The sequence below is a fragment of the Idiotropiscis lumnitzeri genome, chromosome 1 (genome assembly GCF_059441095.1).
Source record: "Idiotropiscis lumnitzeri isolate Australia: NSW breed Sydney's pygmy pipehorse chromosome 1, RoL_Ilum_1.0, whole genome shotgun sequence".
Lineage (NCBI taxonomy): Eukaryota > Metazoa > Chordata > Actinopteri > Syngnathiformes > Syngnathidae > Idiotropiscis > Idiotropiscis lumnitzeri.
Window position 1 is genome coordinate 32,845,762 of NC_142391.1, and position 7,029 is coordinate 32,852,790.

Sequence of the window (7,029 nt, forward strand, 5' to 3'; positions counted from 1 at the left end):
TTAGCCAGAGCTAGGATGATTTCACAGTGACATGGCCTACCAACTACTGTGGTCAGAGAAAGCAAATGCCGGATGTGTTTTTCATTCGTTCAGTCAGTGTGTAGTTGACACATTGTGTGCTTACTAAAATGATGGCCTACGAAGGATTGAAGAATCAAGCTAGACATATTTGCTTTTGCAAGAGAACTATGATGTTTCGCCAATTTGGTGAAATGTTTTTTTAGTTGTGTGATTATTTTTGCAAAAATAGCTAGTAGTTACAAAAAATATGCTGAAGTCATCAGGAAAAAAAACACTTTTTTTTAGAACTGCAGTGCATCGGGGGTGTAGTAGTGAAATCAAGTTAACAGCTGCATTACTATATAGATACATTTTTTTTAATGAAATATGTCAGCCCTCCTTGTATGTTTACTAATTTTATAATATTGATATTCAAGTAATTTACATTGTGGCTTGTGTTAGAGCGACAAAATTATTAGCTCAGGTATTATTAATACTTTGGTTACCACGTTACTAATATGAGATGTGTTGATTATTACAAACACCGCTATTTAACAAAGAAAATATTCCTAATTTAAAACCTAAAACATGCCAATAACGGTATGGTCTTTGCTGAAGAATGAAAACAAACAAACACTTTGGGCTGTTGGTCAGAATATGTAGTTCACTATAATGACCAACAGGGTGCAGTAAGTACCTACAATTCGTGCCTATTATTTCAAAAGCATTCAAACACTTAAAGAGCAACAGTACAAGTAATTTTTGAAGGAAAAAAAAATCTCCATTAAAAAAATGTTCATAAAATCGCTGCAAAATTGATTTAGCATAATGCTCTCTTGACTCTAATTTACTTTATTGTGTCTGCGCCCTGGACTCTGGCTATCACATGGAGGGAGGGAGGGGGGTAATTACATGTTAAATACCTGGCAGAAATTAACAGGTCGATTCCTCACAGTTGCCAAGCTGTTTATGTTCATATCAGCAGCAGTGAGGTTTGTTTTATCACGTGGCGCGGCTGGCAGCGTGCCTGCAAGTAAAACTGCACGCAGTGTTACTAGTAGCACATGAGACAACACCAGGAGGATGCTTTCACTGTTCCAAAGCTGCTGATGGAGAGGTGATTCAATTCAGGCTGCTTTTTGTGTGCGTGTTAATGATGTCTTTTGCGCAGCGTGAGTCGAGACAGTCGCCAAGGCAAATGCAAATGGACAAGCCGGAGAGGAGTGGAAGTGATGTGATGTGACTGTCTCGCTCCGTCAGGCCTGGAAACACTGGAGAGTGACAGCGCATGCAGGTCACTTGCTTCCAAGCTCCCCCAACTGCACTGCCTCCTCCTCATGCTTCCGTTTGACTTTTTAATTGTAAAGCTGCTGCTGGGCAAATCTCAACCTCCATCTGATATGTTTACAAAAACATGGATGTTACTTCAATGAAGGCTACATTTTATTTGGTGTTTATGGTAAAAGTATATTCGATTCAATGAAGATTTAATTGTTTTCATTTTTGACAGACATCAGTGTTAAATGAGGTAACAGTGTGAAGCACTTTGAGTACTGAAGGTAGAAAAGCACTATGCAAGTGAGAGCCCATTTACAGGGCTGTATGTCTTTTCGACCATGTCCTTGTAGTATTTTATCATTTTTGATGCAATATTGTGAAAGGTGCCAATCATTCTCGCTGAGCTTTTTTTATGCAAATCATGTTTCATGTGAAAATGAACTGAAAATCCTGAAAATCAGGCGGTATCAGCGACAAACGTTAAAGCACAAACACTACTTTTAATAATGATCCAAGTAATATTTGTATACTGTCAAAGCGCATTTTTCAATAATTATAATAACCAAAAAATTAGTTGATGTTTACAAATGGTAAATTGTGGATAGCGGGGCTGGTAGGATGGCCGAGTGGTCTAAGGCGCCGCGTTCAGGACCCAGTCTCCCCAGGAGGCCTGGGTTCGAATCTCGAATTTCCCCATTGTGGGACTAATAAAGGCATTATTATTATTATTATTATTATTAAACGCTAGCATCAAGCACCGTACAATACAACGTCAGCGTAATTCAGTGTTTTTTAAACGTTCTTAACAACGTTGTGCCGTTGTCTTGTATAGCAACTGTATGTGACGGCTAAATAATGCCCCCAAAAACAGTCTGGAAGAGTGTCAAGTCAGCTTTATGCCAGGACACACTGCTGATTTTACAACTTCAAAATGGAAGCATACCTAGGCTTTGATATTGATATATTATTTGGTAAGTAAGGTTTATTTGAAGTTGGCCTTGTTCCGTTTACATGTACATAAGCGGGAACTCAATACCGTTAAAGTGCCTCTGGTATTTTTTTGGAACCGAGGTACTCGAATTACAATAGGAGTTGTTTTCGGCATGGCTTCCTATGGCAGTCATTTGAAAGTGTTATGTCAATATTTTAATTTCACTCCAGAGACCCGGCAGTATACAAGCTATTGAATATCACATATCTATAAAACATCCCCGAAACAAAATTGTACAGTGTCCAACTTAAACTGCTTCCCTGTGACCAAGAAGCAAGATGAAAAATGGATGGATGCATGTAAGTGCTGTGCACCAATATTGGTTTTCCTCTTGTCAAACAGCAGTTTTTGCCTTGTTTGCCCCTCATGAGTCACATACACTCAAACTGAGTCCTCGCCAAACTTTGCTTAACCAAACGTGCGTGCATCTTCATTCATGCGTGTCTGCCGCCTAAATTTTTCATTGCACCGTCTGAACCCCTCAGCTTTTTCCGCTAAAACCAGAGTTCATCACATGATCTTGAAATCTTTCCACTCGAGCGCAAGTCGGGAAACTGTCAAAGCCAGCGGGAAGTGAAGGCAGATGGAGGAGAGATGGACTGATGGACGGGCTTGTGAGCGTTCAGGGGTGGATGCGAAAGGGAGGAGATGGGAGATGGTGGAGGTGAGCTGTCTGTTTGAAGATAAATCGGGGTGGCAGTGTAGTGTAGTGAGGAGGGGAGTTATGTGTACACACACAAACAGATGTGTGTGTGTGTGTGTGTGTGCATGCGCATGCAGACACACACGTACATCAAGTGCCCGCGGCGAGGTAGTAAAAGGCCACGGCTGATTGGACGCCGTAGGCTTATTTGGCCCCGGACTTGCTGAGCGGTGCATGTTGGGGATGTTTGGATTCAAATGCTTTCATCCGTGCGCACATGAGCGACTCTAGGTCATTGCCTTTGCTCTTCCTCCTTTTAAGCTCACTTTGCACTTCATCATTTCAACTAAACCTCACTGCATGTCGTCGCTGTCCGATGGGAAAAAAAAAGTATCTCCACTTTGCGATTATTTTGACTGAAACATTTTTGATATGCCGGTGTAATGTAGCCAAAGCGTCTCCATTGGCTGCTTGAGCTGACTTCAAAATGCAAATTTTCACTTTAGATCTTACCTCCATTCACTTTGCATTGAAGAGCCACCTCTTTGTTTTTGATAAACCATAGTGATGACAACCTCCAATTACAAGTACATTCTTGCCATTCCAAATCTACATCATTGTAGACAAAATATCATTAACACAATGTATCGTATCATCAGCATTCACAATTACAACGGTCATCAATTTTTTTTGCCTATTTTCTGACATATTTGACCAAACTAGTAATTGAATCCTAATTAATTTGGGTCTTTTTCTCCACTGTAAATTTGAAAAAAAAAAGGTTAGTTTTTGATTAAAGAGAGAATTAAAACATCCATCCAATACCCTTTTTCAAATCAGATTAATCCATTACTATAATAATGTACTGTTATGTAACAAAAAAATCTAATAAATACTTGAAAGATGAAATAATTATTAAAAATACTATTTGTTTCAGCCATACTCACAATACAGTATTAACGTGCCAACGTGTGGTGTCTGCTGTAAAAGTTAATGAAAAACTTTTATCATGGCCGTGTTTTTTTTTTTTTTATTGCTCCTTTTTCAATGACCCATGCATTAAAAAATGGCCATCGTTCCTTTGTTCTAATAAGCCAAGTGGCAACAATCTTGGATTATAATCATAATTGTTTGAGCAGATGATTGGCAAACATTTATTTTCACTGAACCAAGTCTGGATATGTCTTGTATCCTAATCTCGTACGAGGGCATCAGGTACCAAATATTCTTGTTGTCGTGATTGATGTTCTTCTCCATGTTCTGCATATCTGAACCAATGAAGGAAGGTTTTTTTTTATTTTACTATGTCATCATTTCAATATTTGGCTGCTCCAAGACTCGCAACACTGACAAAAATGGACCTGAGCGTCATACTTTTGTTTTAATGAACCAAATGCCGTCAAACTTAGATGACGAACGTAAACTGAAATCTGATTGATATAGACAAAATATCAAGTTATGGCGATGTATCGTTATCTCTCAGGGTACCGTACTAAAACGCCAATATCTACTGTTGACGATGGTTTCTAGTTAAAGTAGGATAATCATTGATCTCAAGTCTGAAGACTGTGTCTGGTATGAATAGGAGTCACGATGTAATGTTATCTTTGTTTTAATGAAAAAGATTGTTTCCAATAAAGGCATACTTTCGCTGAACTGATGCACTTGAGTCAATGTGGCTAAATTTGCCATGAGAATCATGCAAATTTTAATGTAAAATACAAACATAATGTTAAAATAGCATGTTACCAACCGACAGGGAATATATACCGTATGATTGCGAAATTATACCGCATTTTCTGGACTATAAGCCGCTACTTTTCCCCTAGATTTTGAACCATGCGGCTAATACAACGGTGCGGCTTTTCGGTGGATCTTTCTTTCACCGGTAGGGACGTTTTATAGTTCAGAAAACGCTAAATAAATCTACATTTTTTTTTCTCTTGGGTCTGTTCTGTTTTAATTAGCAAAGTTGTTGCTGTGTTAAAAGGCATTGTTTTAAGAATCTATGTTCCTTTACGTGCATTCACAGTATAAAATCGTTCCGTACATGCAGTAAACAACACATTTTTTCACACACACTTATTAAACAGATACGGGTGTTATGTATTAACATTATTATTATGAAATACTTTGATGTCAAACTGTTTTTTTATTGCTGATGGGAAAGTTCCATAATATTTGACATTCACGGTTGTCATCGACGATCTTTGTCCTTCTGATTTTCCCTCGGCCCTCTCTCTTCTTTTCTAGCCTATTTTTAACATGCACGCGCACAGAGGCACACTCACACACACATTCCCCCGCAGTATAGTGTGCTAACAGAATAATTAGTTGTGCTTGATGTCTCTGACAGTTCTAATCCTTCTAAATGGCCACCACATGCCTCCCCGCATCAGCCCAGGGAGAACCACATGCACACACACTCACACACACGCACACACACGCATGCCTGCATAATGGCCGATGGTGCACTTCCATCTGTGTTTAAAGTCTGATGGAGGCATATCTCATGCAAGGGAAATATTAAAATGGTTTAACATCAACAGGAACAGAAAACATCACCAGACACACCACAAAGCGCCAAATACACGACCAAAAATGGTACCAACTAATTTTTATTACAAGTACTAATCCATTTACAAAATGATGCAGGTGAGTGATAACTCAACCACTGTACCATTGTGGAATTATCCAATTTTACTTTTTTTTTTCCTTCAAATAGATTTTTTGTTCATGTTCCTTTTAAGAATTCAAATTCTATTTTCAAATAAATATATAAATAAAGTAGGTAGAGCACACGCACTTGGTTGTTTTATAAGTATCTAGCGCGCTGAAAAAGACTGGGCACCCCAGGTAAAGATCATTTTTACAAAAACTAAGTCTGAAAAAGCATCACAAAAGAATCCAAATGTTTGGTAATTTGAAGTCTTTCTCACTTCAGTCCGTTTTAAGTCGGGCAATATGTACCAATAGTTTTTATCTTTCATTCCAAAAATTGTGTCTTCTGAATTGCATATCAGATCCAGATAGAAATACCTGAAAAAAAGCTGAACTTTTGACCTCTTGTCTCATACTTCTCTGTTGAAAATGTTTTTCATTCTACAGCAAAAATAAAATGAATTAGCCTCACTGTATCAATACCTTTGGATTGGCGTGAATAATGTGATTTTGGACTCAAAAGTTCAAGTTCTGTCACACATTCATTCATGATGATTTACTAATCTCCTTGACAAAGTGCAAAATTCCCAATCCACATATAAGATCATGTACGAGATTCAAATAAATAACTCTTGACCTCACACTCAATCGGACGCATTGAAATACTTGGCAAGATTCTGGTCCTCTGTGGAATAATCCTTTTTTTAGATGTTAGTGAGCTGTATCAAAAACTCTCAAAGTTGGAAGACTGCGGCCAATTCTTTAAGAATATTTTCATAAAGGCGGAAAAAGTGTGCATGTGACCATTAATCTATCTCATACGTTAAGTAATTGTATGATCACATGCACGTGTACACACACATGCAGAGATCAAACAGCGGTCTTATCATATGCTTTGAATTAGGGTCAAGTTTCAATAGAGCAAGCCACACACACACACACGCACACACACTCGTCAGGGTGTTTGTTTTACGTGAGAAATGTTTGTTATGATGTGTGTCACATGATCAGGGTGTTTTCTGAGCGTGTGTGTATATATGCCTGTATAGTTTGGCACTACGTTGCGGTCATTGTGGTAAGACTTTGTATGAAAGCGTAGGCAGGCAGTTGTAGTTTGGAGCGTTTTTCTTTTCTTTTTCCCCTTCAACCGCTGACCCCTAAACTATGAAAGGTTGTGGGTTAATGGGCCCACCCACAATCAGGAAATACACACGCACACACATGTGCCTGATGTTGTGCTTCAAACACGCACACGCGCACACGCACACGCACACACCAGGGTTATAATAGTTTGTGATTTTTCATTATAGGTAGATTTTATTTCGTCTGGACCAAGTTTTTGGACGAGGTTTTTTAATATTTCTTCATTTTTATTTGCTTTGTATTTAGTTTTGATTAGTTTTAGCATTTTTATCTGACTTGTTATAAAACACAAAACTATGTGTAATTGACACAT